This window comes from Temnothorax nylanderi, unplaced genomic scaffold (genome assembly GCF_030848795.1).
Source record: "Temnothorax nylanderi isolate EJ_2023f unplaced genomic scaffold, tnyl_v1.0 TNYL_tig0339_pilon, whole genome shotgun sequence".
In the NCBI taxonomy this organism is placed as follows: domain Eukaryota; kingdom Metazoa; phylum Arthropoda; class Insecta; order Hymenoptera; family Formicidae; genus Temnothorax; species Temnothorax nylanderi.
In genome coordinates, this window is record NW_027249401.1 from 56,914 (window position 1) to 74,366 (window position 17,453).

Consider the following 17,453-nt stretch of genomic DNA (forward strand, 5'->3'; position numbering starts at 1 on the left):
AAAGGGTCAGCTTAGTAGCACAAGTGGGGTTTTTACAATTGACGTAATGTCAAATCGATGTTGACTTTGGGAGGCTACATGGTCCATATATGGACTTCGCATATGGACCTTTGATCGCGTATAAAGCTGGATCTAATCAACTAAATCTTAAAGAATTATATATGAAATAGGGGTAGAAAAGACTGAAAAATATGATAGAATTAGAAATAACCTAATATCTCAAAATTTGCGGAAGTTAGAGCTACCACAAACATTTTTCAAAAAATTCAAAATTTTATAAAGAAAGAACCTTTTTACCGATTATCGCTAAATTCAATACCAACCTTCTCTTAATGATACTCTATATAAAATTACATGTATAACTTATACATGTAACTTTTTAAGCAAAAATCGGTAACTCCTTCACCGATCCTCACCAAATTCAATACTTTCCTTAAATGATATTCTATCCATCAAATAACCTACATATTTTTTAAGCAGAAATCGGTAACCCTTTCATCGATCCTCGCAAAATTCAAAACAACCTTTCTTTAATGATACTCTATATAAAATTACATGTATATCTTATACACTTTTTAAGCAGAAATCGGTAATCCCTTCACCGATCCTCGCCAAATTTAATAACAATCTTCCTTTAATGATACTCTATCCTTCAAATAACTTAGGGTAGACCGAGGCGAATCGGATCAATATAAGTTTTAAGACAGTTTTCGTTAGTGTTTTATTTCAAACAAGCTGTTTTATCGTGTTAATTAGTAATCCGATTCGCCTCGGTCTACCCTATACATTTTTTATGCAAAAATCGGTAACCCCTTCACCGATCATTGGCAAATTCAACCTACCTTTAATGATACTCTATCCATTAAAAAAAATAAAGCTCGATGTCTCAAAATTTCCGGAAATTAGAGTAATCACGTAGATTTTTTTAGATAGAAATCGGTAACCCCTTTATTATTAGCAATTTTCATTAATTCTATTATATTCTTCAGTTTTTTCTACCCCTATTTCATATATAATTCTTTAAGATTTGGTTAATCAGTTCTTGAGTTATAGAAATTTCGGTAAATTTGGCACACACACATACACACATACGCACACACATACACACATACGGACATTCTGGACACATTGGCATCAAAAACTAAAAAAAACAAGTTTTTTTTATAAAAACAAAGCTTCCTCTATGAGGAAGCAAAAGTGAGATTGACTACACGGGAATGTTCACGGCGTACAATACTTGTCATGCTACGACATCAGCGGCAAGGGATTAATTTAGATATCATCCGGAGGACAACCGGATGGACGAGTAACCCGGAAACATTCGCAAAGGTTTATAATCGAAATATCGCGAAAACATTCGATGTATTTGCGAGAGCAATATTAGACTTATAAAAAGAATATCAGAGATTGAGTTAAGAAAGGCTGATGCCTCAAAGACCGATGCTATATTTCATTGCTTGAAAAACCGTCAAAAAAAATTCTTTTTTATTCTGCCATTCGGAGTACCGTAACTGGACTTTAAACATCTACATCTTGATCACGAGGAAGAGGCGCTCATACAATTATGATCGAACTTTACTTAGGTACGTTCGTTTAATCTATAATTATGGGATGTAATCGCCATGGATACACCAACTCAGTCCGATGCGGAGTGGAAAAAAAAAGGATGGTCAGGCACGTGCTACCATCGGATTACTCGTAGAAGACAATCAGCTGATTCATATCCAGCAAGCAGTCACTGCAAGGTCTGCATGGGCAGCTCTTAAACAATATCACCAAAAGGCAACACTCACAAGTAAGGTATTTCTATTGAAAGAAATTTGCAATTTGAGATTTTTGGATGGTGAAAGTATGGAAGAGCATATTAATAAAATGTTAGATTTAGTCGATAAACTAACAGCCCTCGGAGAAAAATTAGTTGATCACTTGATAGTAGCTATGCTCTTAAGTAGTTTACCAGAGTCGTATAGTACATTAATTACGGCGTTAGAAAGTAGACCAGAGAAAGAATTGACATTAGAGTTAGTCAAGGGTAAATTGATCGATGAATACAAGCGACGAAAGAACATGAAAACAACACAGGAATCGGGAGACATAGCAATGAAAACATTACATGCGAAGGGCACTAAAGGCAACGCGATTACTTGTTATTTCTGTAAAAGGTCAGGTTACTTGAAGAGAGACTGCATGAAATATACAAGATGTTTCATATCAAGATTCGAAAGATATTTGCTTTAGCGTATATAAAGAAAAATTGGCGAACAGCAGCTGGTACATTGACTCAGGCGCCACGGCACACATGACGGGGGACGTGCATTTCTTTAAAGAATTGGACAAGAAATTCGAGGACGTCATCAGGCTGGCAAACGGAGAACTGGTCAAGGTAAAAGGAAAAGGGACAGGAAAATTAAGATGTCTGGATCGTCATAATGGTCATAACACAATACAAGTCAAGGACGTTTTATATGTATCGCAGTTGGAAGGTAACTTACTTTCAGTCAAGAAATTAACAGAAAAAGGTTTTGAAGTCTGAAGACTTCAAAAAGAATGAACATTGTTACAAGAATGAACATTGTTACATAAATAAGCTAGGATTAACCCTTGCAATCGGAATATTGAAATCGAATTTATATCAATTAAGAATCTCCCAAAGAGCTCTTAAGGCTGAAGTTGTAAATTATCACGATGATGCGTGCCAGCATACATGACATAGAAGATTAGGTTATCGAGATCCTGGAAGCATCAAGGAACTCTAGCAAAGAAAACTCGTGGAAGGAATAAAAATCACGGACTGTAAAATAAGGAAAACTTGCAAATCCTGTGTCGAAGGAAAGATGGCGCAGACTTCGTTCCCCAAGGAATCAATAAGTAAGACACAAGCAATTCTAGATCTTATTCATACAGATGTATGTGGACCAATGCAAACGGTAACACCAAGTAAAAGGAGATATTTGTTAACCATTATCAATGACTTTAGCAGGTACACAAGGATTTATCCAATGAAGAATAAATCAGAGACAGAAGGAAACCTAAAGGACTTTATCGAGGAAATGAAGACAAAATATCAACGTAAACCGAAGATAATTCGATCAGATCGAGGGAGGGAATATGTCAACGATCAACTGCAAAACTATCTAAGGAAAGAGGGAATTCAAATACAGTACACGGTGACATGTTCACCTCAACAAAATGGAGTTGCGGAAAGAAAAAATAGGACACTATTGGAGATGGCTAGATGCATGCTTTTAGACTCGAAGTTGCACAATAGATATTGGGGCAAAGCGGTAAACACAGCCAACTATTTGCAAAACAGATTAATCACGAGATCAAAAAACAAAACACCGTACGAGTTATGGTTCGGAGAAAAATGTACGAGTTATGGTTCGGAGAAAGTTCGTTTAAAACATCAAAATAAACTTCGTCCAATAATTCGGTGTCCTTGTTAGAATTAATTCCGTTGGTTTGCTCTTTAATGTGTATCATTTCAGAGATCATTCGTTTTCGATAATTCTGTTCATGATCTAAAATACGTGTGTTATCCCAATCAAAAGTGTGATTATACTTTAAAATATGATCTGTTATCACCGAATGCTTGGATTCGTCTAGTCTGATGTTATATTTATGTTCTTTAATTCTAGTCTGAAGCCGTCTTTTCGTTTGGCCTACGTACGATGCATCACAATTTTTACAATCAATCCTGTATATTACATCATTGTTCATAAATAACGAGTTCTTGTCTTTTTGAACCCTGATAATGTTACTGAGTTTGTTTAAGATACGGTACCCCATGGATATGTTTGATTTGTCTACTTTCGAAGCAATTAATTCGGAGGTTGATTTGAGATATGGAAGAACGATGAAACCATTTTTTTTTCTGTTTCTGTCTCTTCCGTGCTGCTGTTCAGCGATTGGTTAATAAGTTTTTTTAGTCTCAGATTGATATGAGTGAAAATTAAATCCAGAGGGTAACCGTTCTCAAGCAAATTGTTAATAATAAACAATAAATTTTTTTCATAAAAATTCGGATGGGATAACCTGATTGCTCTATCTACTAAACTATATATGGTCCCAAGTTTATGTTGTATAGGATGACTGGAATAAAAAGACAAAAATCTTCCCGAAAAGGTTTTTTTGTGAAACCAATTAGTAACAATCATATTATCCCTTACAATCAACATAACGTTCAAAAAACTGATACACCTATTTTCCTCGTATTCGATGGTGAATTTGATTCTTTCGTGGTAATTATTAAATGGACTTTGCGTCGCAATATCTCCGCTCGTAGGGCACGTAGCGGAAATATTATAAGAGAAACCCCCCCTAATTCGACCCCAAGCTATCGATTAAGCCTACTTAGAACTTGATCCGTTCACTCGTTATCGAGATCTCAACATCTCGAGTACTCGCAACTCGTCGCGTCGCGTAAAAGAGTCACGGTCGGTCTCGCTCCGCGTGTACTTGGCGCGAGACACTACCGTGTCTCTTGATTTATTGAGGATGTCGAATTAATTGCTTCGAAAGTAGACAAATCAAACATATCCATGGGGTACCGTATCTTAAACAAACTTAGTAACATTATTAGGGTTCAAAAAATCATATAATATTGCTGGTGCCGGGAACTTTTTAGAAAACGTTTGAGTATGTTCAAAACTATTCGAAAAATATTTTACATAAACCGGAACTCCGAGATTCTACATAGCATATCACTCTATTCTCTCCAAGTACGCGACGCTTGGGCGATATAAATTTATAAAAAAATCTTGCAATATAGCTAGTGTCGGAAACTCTTCAGAAAATGCTTCAGTATGCTCAGAACTATTCAAAAAATATTTTAGATAAACCGGTACTCCGACATTTCGTATAGCATATCATTCTATTCTCTCTAAGTACTCGTCTTTCGGGCGGTATTAATTTATAAAAAAATCATGTAACATTGCTAGTCCCGGGAACTTTTTAGAAAATGCTTCAGTATGTTCAGAATTATTCGAAAAATGTTTTATATAAACCGGAACTCCGAGATTTCGTCGGCATCTCACTCTATGCTATGGAAAACTAGCAGATAATTTTTTCAATGGATTTTTTTGGCAAAATTACCAGAACTATCGCTAAAAAGTATCAGGAACTATAGAACTCGACTGTATGCGAGAAGAACTCTCTTTTATTTTTGATCTGCTGGAAAATAATCTGCTACGGGAAGTTAGCATATCATTTTTTCGATCGACTGTTTTTTGGGTAAAATCACCAGAACTATTACTAAAAAGTATCAGGAAGTATAGAACTCGACTGCATGCGACAAGAACTCTCTTTTATTTTTGATCTGCTGGAAAATGATATGCCAACTTCGGTATGGGAAATTCACCCCACTCCCATCCTGTCTCCTCGTAAGCTTCACGTATGCATCAGCTGGCGTATTTGTTGTAACTGCGTCTAATTGGGAATTAACGAGATTCTTACTGTCTCTATTTACTATCTAGCGAAACCACTGCCAAGGGAGCGGGCTTGGAAAAATTAGCGGGGAAATAAGACCCTGTTGAGCTTGATTCTAGTCTGGCACTGTAAGGAAACATGAGAGGTGTAGCATAAGTAAGAGATGGCAACATCGCCAGTGAAATGCCACTACTTTCATCGTTTTCTTACTTACTCGGTTAGGCGGAGCGCGTCCAAACAAATGATACTTTGATATCAGCTTCTTGATGTACGCTTGCTGTCCGATGCACATCCTCTTTTTGACACGATCTCTTCTTATTTTCATACCCACATAGTACTGACAATTTCCGATAGTCATCTCGAAGTTCCTTTTTATGTAGCTCAGCAACTGATAAATCACCTCGCTGCTTGTTGACAGCACTAGGCCGTCATCTACGTAGAGCAATACGTACAGTTCATGTCCATCAACTGTCCCACAAAATACGCATGGGTCTGCTGCACTTGGCACTAGGTTGAACTCCTTGAGACAATCAGTGAACGCCTCATTCCACGCTCTTGAAGCTTGCTTTAATCCATACAAGGCTTTCCTCAGACGGCACACTAGTTCCTTGCTGTTAATTTCGAATCCTTTTGGAACCTCCATAAAAATCTCTTTTTTTTTATTCACCGTTGAGGAACGCTGTCTTGACGTCAAACTGGACGATTTCCAAATCTCTCTTTGCTGCGACGCACAACATGATTCTTATTGAGTCATATTTGACTACATGGAAAAATACCTCACTGTAGTCTACTCCTTCGGGTTGACTGAAGCTTCTGGCCACCAGACGAGCCTTCGCTTTCGTCTCGGTTGAACCAGCCACACTCTTTGCTTTGTATACCCACTTGCACGTAATAATGTTTCGTCCGGGTGGTCGTGGCACGAGCTCCCAAGTCTCGTTCCTTTTTAGGGCTTCAAGCTCCTTATTCATCGCTTGCTTCTATTTTGCCGCATTTTTCGAATTCATAGCCTCTTCATAGCTATTTACTTCCTCAATTATTGCGCAATGCCCTTGCGCCTCATATCAATCTGGTTGGTAGATGTAGGGTCGTAGATTATAGCCCCCTTCGCCGGCTTGGTCCTCAACGGTTTCAGCAAACTCATCAGGAATCGCTACGGCTCTATCGTCATCGTCTTCATTTGCCACCTCATCTTCTTCAACTGCCTTCTTGTTCTGCTGTTCCACGCTTTCGTCCTCCTTTGTATCATCTATATCAACAGTCAGTGCTTGCTCCGTCTCTAGTAACCTTTCGGCTATATAAGTCTCATCAAACTTGACATCGCAGCTGATGATCACTTTCCTTTTTATCGGGTCGTACAGTCTATAGTTCTTCGACGTTGACTCATAGCTTACAAGGTATACCTTTCTGACTTTCGCGTCCCATTTCTTTCTTCCGAGCTCTTTTGGTACATGCATGTACACTTTTGTGCCAAAAATCTTTAAGTGGCTCAAGTTTGGCTTTACATCAAATCACTGCTCAAAAGGTGTTTTGTTTATGTTGCAAAAATTTGGATTCTGTTCAAGATATATACAGCAGCTCGAACCGCTTTAGACCATAGGCTTGTTTGAAGTCCACTCGCCAGTAGCATCGTCGTCGCTGACTCTTGAATCGTTCGATTCTCTCGTTCCACACCACCATTTTGCTCTGGTGTATATGGGGACGTTCGCTTAACACACCTCTTTCCTGTAACAACTTGGCGACTCTCTCGTTGACGAACTCCAATCCGTTATACGTTTGGAGGGATTTTACTCGATGTCCAGTCACGACTTCCACTGCCTTCAGTTGGTCACCGATTCTGCTGCTAACATCAGACTTATGCGCGAGTGCACATAGCGAAAAACCCATAGCTTTATCTTTGAACACCAAGAGATATCTGTAACCTCCCACTGATATCACATTCATGGGACCACAGACATCTGCATGAAGTCTTTCGCCGGGCTGACACTCGTGCTCTTTCGCCGACGGATGAGAAACTCGATGCATTTTCCCCACAGCGCAATCTCCGCAAAAGAAGTTTTTTTTATCTGAGAAAGACACACCGTCCACAATGTTCTTTACCATGTTTTTTACTACGCTTACGCCCAAATGTCCGAGTCTTTGGTGCCATCTACGAAGTGACGCTACTGTCACACTGTTCGCTACTATTTTATTTTTTAAACGAAATGCCAGTCGATACTGGTTTAGACTGTCTTTGACACCGATCACCGCAATTTTTCCATCCGGATATCGCAACTCACAACTGCGCTCCTTTTCAACCATCACGAAGCCTCGTGATGTTGCTGTTCCAGTGGAGAAAAGGTTTGGCCCGAGACCAGGCACATACTGCACATTTTCCAAGATACACTCATTCCAGCTTGTACCATTCCACATTGACGCACGTATTGTATCATGTCCATGAATTGGGAGCTTCTCATTACTCGTGACTCTAACGTACTTCTCTGAAGGACTCTCATTTAGTTCGCTAAACCACTCTTTTTGACTCGTCATGTGTTGCGACGCACCTGAGTCAACAATCCACACGTGTTTTAGCGCGGCATTCTTTTCACTCGGCATCACTACAAAAGCAACCGGCTGTTTCTTATCCGTGTTTCCCTTCTTCTGTTTCTGTGGACACTCACGACGCCAGTGTCCAGTCTCGCCACAGTTGTGGGACTCTGTAGACTTCTTCTGCTCGGCGATTGATACTTGGTTGTCTTTAAAATCCGACCTTAAGCTTTGACTAGTTCTCTGTGCGGAAAACGCCGCATCATCTGTATCACTGTTTTTATTTAACTGATCCTCTTCCTGTCGTAGACGTGACAGCAAATTATCCAGATCGCGCCCTTTTTTTATGTTGTACCACACCGTCTTGAAGTTTTGGAAACGCGGTAGCAGGATGCTGATGATTCTTAACATTTTCATATTATCAGACAGTTTCTCTCCCTGGTCCTCAATCTCTGAAGCGAGCTTCATGACTTTAGATACATACGTCGTAACTGATTCATTCTCGACCATTTTTAACGCAAAGTACTCTTCGCAGAGGGTTATAACACTCACTTCACTTTTTTTGGCATAAATTGCGCTGAGTTTATCATAAAGGACTATGCCCGGTTTTATATGAAGATTTGGGCCCCCGGCGAACAGCAATGAGACATGGCTAGAATTGTAGGGCATCATCATCATCATCTAAGTCGGTCCCTCATTACTGAGGATCGTGACCACATGAATCGTGGACCATCTGTCGCCATGATTCCCTGTCCTCAGCTCGGCGCATCGCCTCGTGGATGGGTCCCTGCGTGGTCCTCTTGACGGCATCGCCCCATCTGGTCGGGGATCGGCCTCTGCTCCTTCTTCCCTCGACCTGACCAACGATCATAAGTCTCTCCAAGTTGTCCGGCTCGCGCCTGGAGATGTGTCCGAAGAATCCCAGAACACGCCTTAGGCAGATCGTAGACAGGCGAGTTCGAATTCCAAGCTCTTGCAAAACTGACGCGTTTGTGCGATGGGCCGTCCAAGGCACACCCAGCATTTTCCGCCAGCACCACATTTCGAATGCATCTATTCTGCTCCTCAATCTTGCCTTCAGTGTCCATGTTTCAGCGGCATATAGGAATATTGAGAAAACCAGGGACTGGACTAGTCGGACCTTGGTCTTCCTGCTCATGCCACGATTCCTCCAGATTTTGCCGAGTCGCCTCATAGCATCCTTTGCCATTTGGCTGCGGCGGCTTACTTCCCTGTCGCAGCTTCCATCATCACTGATTATGGAGCCCAAGTATACGAAGTCCGAAACCACCTCCAAATCACGAAGTTCGTGTGTGCACTGCAGGGTCCCGGCACGATCAACGAACATTAGTTTGGTTTTGCTTTTGTTTATGTGGAGTCCCAGTTGCACACTCTCGACCTCCACCCTACGAAGCAGCTCTGCCAGCTCGCTTTCGGTTGCACCCAAAATCGTGGTGTCGTCCGCGAACCTGAGATTGCTGATCTTCCTCCCGGATATCCGGACACCCCCTGTCCAGCCATCCAACACTCTGCTCATGATATACTCGCCGTAAAGGTTGAAAAGCTTCGGTGACAAGATGCAGCCCTGTCGCACTCCCCTTCCTGCGCTGAAGGGCCCCGAAGTGGCATCCTCCAGTCGGACTCTACATGTGCCATCTAGGTACAGGTTTTGCACAAGAAGTATCAAGTGTTTAGGAACTCCCATCTCTCTCATCACCTCGAACATTCTCTTCCAGCTGACGCAGTCGAACGCCTTTGCATAGTCAATGAAACACATCAGTAATGGCACATTAAATTCTCTGCTCTTCTCAATCAGCTGTCGGACGTTCAGGATTTGTTCGCGTGTGCCTTTTCCTTTGATGAAACCAGCCTGCTCTTCTGAGATATGCCGGTCAATGTAATTTTCTAGTCTTGCCTTAATTATGCTCAAGAGTATCTTACTAGCATATGACAACAATGATATTGTCCTATAATTTTCACATTTGCGGGTTGAACCCTTTTTGTGCAGAGGGACAAGTATAGACTCAGACCAGTCATCCGGCCATCGTCCAGTACTCCAGACCGTCTGGCAAATCAAGTGGAGCATGTGCGTGCCCTCTGGGCCTAGGTTCTTGAGCATTTGGGCTGTGACTCTATCACCTCTGCTAGTTTTGTGTTTCAGTCTTGCTATGGCCCACTCTATCTCCGCGAGAAGAATGTCCGGGTCCCTCACGCCGCATTCACTCGTTCTTAGTTCTTCCGTATCCTCCGTTGCCGCATCAAAAGTAGGGCATCAAAAGAGGATTAAAAATTTCCATACCTCAGAAATTTGTAACGGGTCCCCTGAGTGCTAGAGCTGTCCAAAGTTCGCTATTATGACCATATTATGACCATGTACCACTGGTCTGATCCGATCTTTCTGCGTCCAGGCCTTTCTGCGGTAACGGAGATAACGGATTGTACCAAAGACATTGAAATAATAGCCGATTTTTGACGTGACTCTGGTATAAGCAACCAAAGGATACCAAACTGCACCAGAACCAATAGCAACCACCGATGGCAACTTTGGTATAATGTACCAAACTATACCAAACGATCGCCAAAAATCGCCTAATATGTCTAGAATGTATTTGGTACAATTTATTAACCTGGCTAACAAAGAAAGGTACTGAAGTGTACCCCTCCGATTTTGATGAACTTTTAAAATGTTTTCTAGACAAAAATAAGGAACACGTATTTTTTTATACGTGCCCATATGCATGTTTAGAGGCTGAAACACTCCTTTGAAAAATATCGACTTTTCTCTTTCGGGCCTAATAATTTCGAAACTATAAAAGATAGAAAAAATTTTTTAAAACAAAAGTTGAATGGTTTGAAGAGTACCTACTTTAAAACAATAATAAAAAATTTTTATTTTTTAATAATTTGTAATTTAGATTAGGTCAGTATATGCTCACCAGACTTCAATTAGACAATTAAAATTTTCTGTTTTGTACTTCGTGAGTACCCCCCTATCGATTAATATATGACTCATGACTGTTCACTCGGGGCCCAAACTGGGCATAGTCCTTTCCTTTGCTGTTGAATACGTCAGAAGATTTTGTGCTTCATCACTCTCGAGGATGAAATTAGCAAAGACATGGCCTTGCTATCGTTAGTGTCAAATGTGTCTCGTTCTGTCGCTGTCGCATTGGCCGCCACGACCTCCTTTGCATATATATTTCATCAGTCCCTTTGCACGCAGAGCAGCGTTTACTTAGAATTTCCATAGTTTGTAATTGCTGCCGTTCAACTTGTGCACAAACGAAACTTGCATCGGCTCACCCATTTTTCTCGACTGTCTTTATGTGCGTGTACTATCCGTTACGCACGAGGACGAACCGTTGTACACGTGCACACTGCGTGTACTGTGTACACACGACCGCAATATCTTTCGAGTTGCGACGAACTCACTCTCACTCAATATTCGCGAAATACTCAAGACAAAGCCTTCTGCACTTTCCAGATAGAGCGCTCTGGGCCCATAACCTGTTGGGTTTAAGGCGAGTAAATTAACTGCGAATTAGTTGAGAAAAACTGAGAATTTATTGCCGGGCGGAATCAATACGTGTTACACGCGTTATACCACGAGATCGAGAGAGCGAGCAACGCAGTGTTCGTAATTGCTGAACTGTATAGTCTTTGGAGTCGTTGACTAGGGATTCTAGGTCTTACGCGTATACATGTATGTACCTATATACGGTGTACTTTTCAACAAATCATTATAATGCTCATATTCTTTTATAATGTAATGTAAAAAAATATTTTTTTTGTTATTATAACAAAGAAATCGTCACCATTCAATCATATAATGGTACTAAGCCTTTTCCTTTTATTACAGCAAATAAATTGCCGTCACTTTATTATTAAATAATTAATGTTTTTGTTTTAAAATTCAAAAAATAAAGCGATTTAATCCACTCTTAAAAAATATAATGAGATATTTAACTAAAATTTCTTATAATGATCTCAAAAGTGCAACCTAAAAATTACATAAACAAATTAATAAATGGCGAATACGAGTTAGGCGCGGTGCGCAAATAAAGAAATTAATTATAGTTACAGAAGTAACGAATTACAATGTATATAATATACTTATATATTCCAACTAAACTGCGCGCCAATTATTTGTCGGACTTGAAACACAGCTATCGTTGGAACATTAATACCCTTCCCTCCCCGGAATTAAATCGACGCGATTTAATTATTTAAAAACTGTAAAGAATTTTTTATAACTATTATTGGTTAGTATAACTATTATAACTATTAACTGGTTATTGCGATAAATATTACCATATGCCTCAGTGGTCGAATTGGTACGACGCCCTTCACGGAATGAAGGAGATTCCAGGTTCAAACCCTGGCTGAGGTAATATTTTTCGCAATAAATTCTTTACAGTTTTTAAATAATTAAATCGCGTCGATTTAATTTCGGGGAGGGAAGGGTATTAATGTTCCAACGATAGCTGTGTTTCAAGTCCGACAAATAATCGGCGCGCAGTTTATAAGTTGGAATATATAATATGTATATTAGGGGAGAGTTGGATATTACCGAGCCCCTAAGAATTGAAGCGTATATCTATTGTAAGCTTAGAAATGTTTCAAAAAAACAAAATGTGCAGTTTTAGATAGGTAATTTATTTGGCTATCCATATATAATAGTAATAATCTTCAAAGTTAAACACAAACTAAAATATTAACAATTTTCCAAAAAATGAGAAAACGCGGTATTACCGAACTGGTCTGATAATATCGTGCCTATAAAAATTACTCTGGCTTCAGCCAGTGACATGAAGTAGAACACAATAACAAAATGTTTTTTTTATATTTATGCATTAATGGGCACGGGTACACCGGGACATTTAGGCCGCGGCCTATACCTCAAATTCAACCTAAAGTCTGACCTGAAGCTAGTTTCGGCCGCCTATCAAATGTTTACAGCAGGCGGCCTAAATAATTTAGGTCGAATTTGAGGTATAGGCCGCGGCCTAAATTCAGGGTGTAAACCTAGCCAATATCGTCTAGTATAGGTACCTACATATAAAAATAAGTGAATGTGTTAACAAATAACGATCATTATAAATTCAAATCAAAACTTAAGCAACGATCTTTTCTGTAAGCACCTTACATTGTAAACTAAACAGTCTTGATGGTAACTCTTAACGCACAGTTATCGTTATACCTATTGTCTATGAATTACAAAAACAACTTTAAAATCTTATCAGTCTCCAAAATTCAATCAGTCTCAAAATTTCAACTTTAGGCGCGAAATTATCAACTCAATCATTTCACTTTACAACCTTAAAATATATAGAAAAGAAACGCGTGTTTCTAAAATCATTTTGCAACCTAATTTTATAGTGTTTTAGCCTATCAAATGCGTCAAATTTAATTCTGTAATGTAAATATTATATTACTCACCTCTTATCGAAACTACCAGCAAAATTACAGTGAATAAGCAGAAAATCTTGCAGAGCGCAGTGTCTTCACATGGACGGCCGAAACGAACTGACAGCGCATTCGCGGGGGGTATTCCGTGTTAGTCTATGATATTAAGATCATTGTAGGCGCGTAATACAAATAGTTATTGAGTTAAACAGTGGCGCGGAATTGTCAACCGCGCGGTAATATCCAACTCTCCCCTATACACATTGTAATTCGATATTTTTGTAACTATTACTTTCTTTATTTGTTTGTTTATTAATTTGTTGACATTTTCATGAGTCTAATGACATATTTAAATTACATAAGCATTTATAATTTATGTTATTATTTTTGTTGTTATTTTATGTTATTATTTTAAGCACAAAATTATAGAAAATTGAGAAATATGTTTACAGTAACATGATAGTTTAAAGTTTATAAGACCATAACGCACGAGGTTTTAAAATGGGTGTTACATTACATGAAGAAAAATATTCTTCAATTCACACAAATCAGTTGTTAATTAAAATCTTTTCGATTAAATTCGCTTACATTAATCGTCAATTAAACGGCTTTGGATTAACTCCACTTAAATTAATCGTCAATCCAATGATTTTCGATTAAATCTGCTTAAATTAATCGTTAATTGAATGATCTTCGATTAAACTCGATCATATCAATCGTCAATTAAACGGCTTTCGATTAACTCCGCTTAAATCAATCGTCAATCGAATAATTTTCGACTAATTTTGCTAAAATTAATCGTTAATTGAATAATCTTCGATTGAATTCGCTCGTATCAATCGTCAATCGAAGAGACTCGAGATTACATTTATTCACATCAATTCTTAATTAAATGGTTTTTAATTATATTTATTTAAAATATTTATTAATTAAGTTGATTGAATTATATTTATCTAAATTAATTATTTAATTTAAAAATTATAATTTAAACCCTGCTCAAAAATAATACTATAGGCAATCAAGATCCTGATCAATTACGGCGTTTCCCTTGTAATTTGATTGCGTTAATAATTAAATTGATCAACTTTTTGCTTCTTCATAGAGGAAGCTTTGTTTTCATAAACTTCGTATATGAACCTTTGATTGCGTATAAAGTTGGGTCTAATCCACCAAATTTAAAAGAATGATATATATGAAATAGGGGTAGAAAAGACTGAAAAATATGATAGAATTAGAAATAACCTAATATCTCAAAATTTGCGGAAGTTAGAGCTACCACAAACATTTTTCAAAAAATTCAAAATTTTATTCTTTAAGATTTGGTTGATTAGATCCAGCTTTATACGCGATCAAAGGTCCATATGCGAAGTCCATATATAAACCATGTAGCCTGAACTCCCAAAGTCAACATCGATTTGACATTGCGTCAATTGTAAAACCTCACTTGTGCTACTAAGCTGACCTTTTTTTAATTCATAAAAAGGTTAAATTTAAAATGAAAAAAGTGTGCAAATTAGAAACTTGCACATTGCTTCCTCATTATTACAGATCGCTACCATTGCTCTTATTGACGTAGAACTACGTCTTTGTCGACAGTAAGGGGGGGGGGGTAAATCCAGGAGCACAGATGCAACGAAAACATGTCACACTTTGAACGTTTATATCTTCGAAACTAATAATCGTAGAGTATTAAATAAGGTGTCATTCGATAGCTTATAGAGTCCCATTTTCTCTCTAAAGTCTCTAAAGTCTCCAAAAGGGGTTACCGATTTCTATCTTAACAAATCTTCGTGAGTGCTCTAATTTCCGTAAATTTTGTGATATCAATTAAGCTGAAATTTGTTTTTATGGATAGAGTGTCATTAAAGGAAGGTTGGTATTGAATTTGGTGATGATTGGTGAAGGGGTTACTGATTTCTGTTTTAACAAATCTTCGTGTTTGTTCTAATTTCCGTACATGTTTTTTATTTCGCTTATAAAGCTTCCTCTATGAGGAAGCCAAACTAATAAATACTAATAATTATGCATTAAATAAAATACAAGCTTCTTCATAAAAGGAGCTTTATGAGCGAAATAAAATAAGAGCAATGGTAGTGATCTGTAATGATGAGAAAGCAATGTGCAAGTTTCTAATTTGCACACTTTTCTTTTATCTCTTTTTTAAAGATATATAAAATGATTTTAATAAATCGACTGGATTATAGCTTTTTTCTAATAATAAGTCAAGATATAAATAAATGATAGAGAAAGTCTTTCATTTAGTTTAGTACGCAGAATAATGAGAAGAATCGATTTACACGAAAAAAGTATATACTTATGATTCCATTTAAAGAAAAGTGCAATTAGATCTTGCAAATGCATTGATGTATTAAAAAAATATGGTTACAGATGAAAGATGATATTAAATAGTGAAAGATTTTTCTCTATTGCTTCTTCTATTTTAACTTAGAAAAAAGCTATGATGTAGCCCAGTTACTATAATCACATTGTATACACAGGGTGTCTAATAGTAGGTTTCCACCTCTCGTGGAATAATAATTTCTCACAATAAAAGAAATTAATTAATAAAGATTAGCGGCGATTGTAAGTACACGGCAAGGAAAAGACAGCTTAAGATTACGCGCCATTATACTGTTTTCGCAGTTGCTACGTTTGCGGCGAAGCATTGGGGGGGGGGGGGGGCGTGCGTCTAGCAATCGCTAGAGTTGATCAAGGAACAATCGCGAAGGGTGCGTAACGTTATTGGACTGTTATTTGCAACTAAGGCTGCCTTTCGATATTGCCAGTACTGAAAATCTACAGTTTATTTCATATACAATTTTCAAATGGCTCCGAGGATTAAAATTCAGTGTGAAGAATATAGGGAAGCCGTAACAGGATGTTTGTGTTGAATTATTTTTAATAGACAATTATTCTAACCATAGTAAACTGCGCGCCGACAAATCGTCAGACTTGAAACACAATTTTGGTTGGCGTAGTAAAATTACCTCCCCCCCCCTTTAATTAAATCGTTACGATTTAATTTATGATGCTAAGCATCTAAAAACTGTAAAGAAATTATAGCGAAAAATATTACCTCAATCAGGATTCGAACCTGGAACTTCCCTTATTCCGTGAAGGGTGTCGTACCAATTCGACCACTGAGGCATGTGGTAATATTTATCGCAATAACCTATTATAAAAATCGTAACAATTTAATTGGGGGGGGGGGGATTTACTACTTCAACCAGGATTGTGTTTCAAGTTTGACGATTTGTCGGCGCGCAATTTACTATGGTTGGAATAATATTTGTCTATTAAATTAAAAATAATAAAACACGAACATCCTGTTACGGCTTTCCTTGCCCTATTCTTCATACTACTTTTTTTATAATATTTATTTTTACGAGTTCGCATTTATATATTTTGTTTGTGCTTATTTATAATAAAAGCAATAAGTTTCAACTATAACGTAAAGTTTAATGTCATTCTGTCTATTCATTATAAAATAACAATTAATTAGAGAAGATGCCATTTCTGGTCGGGTTGGATATTTTGGCCTAATAATAGCTTAATAATAATATTTCTGTGTGAATTTTTTATATTTTTTTCAACTTAGTAAATTGTGTAAACAATTATTTAATTTTAACAACTTGTCGATTATTATCTTATACGTTTGCTCTTTACAGCATTCATAATCAGCTCCTATATTTAATTGGTTAAGTTAGGTTGAAAGGTTGCATAATATGCATAAAAGGTTACACCTCACCAATTTTATTGCCATTTAAGTATGTTGTAGGGGAGGTCTTTCTGAGTAATTCCACGCAAGAAAAAAGTAGGGGACGGCAGAAAGATTCAGAAGAAATAGCAAATTAAAGTAATAATAAGTCGGTCAATTCGATTGTTGACAAAATATCCATGACTTCACGAGAACCAAAGTCCACCCCCACTCACCCTTAATGCTTGCGCTCACATATGTACTGTCTACACACATATCTTCCCAAATTACTTCCGCAAATTACTTCCCTTAGTACTGAAAAGAATAACATATTATTACAGCATATACAAACTTTAATGTCAAACTTCAATTTATTGTATCTTCTAAACTAATACCCCCC

The 17,453-nt window shown here is 37.8% G+C and overlaps 1 protein-coding gene and 1 long non-coding RNA gene across 5 annotated transcripts in view; both read left to right on the forward strand.

Moving 5' to 3' along the window:
* LOC139781458 (uncharacterized) overlaps positions 1 to 17,453 on the forward strand; it is a 176,323-nt gene that overhangs the window by 44,174 nt on the left and 114,696 nt on the right. The window lies entirely within an intron of this gene.
* Positions 4,572 to 17,453, forward strand: part of LOC139781459 (uncharacterized) — an 82,275-nt gene continuing 69,393 nt past the window's right edge. The window contains exon 1 of the long non-coding RNA XR_011720545.1: positions 4,572 to 5,644. This is a non-coding gene — a long non-coding RNA (uncharacterized lncRNA). The remainder of the gene's footprint in view (positions 5,645 to 17,453) is intronic.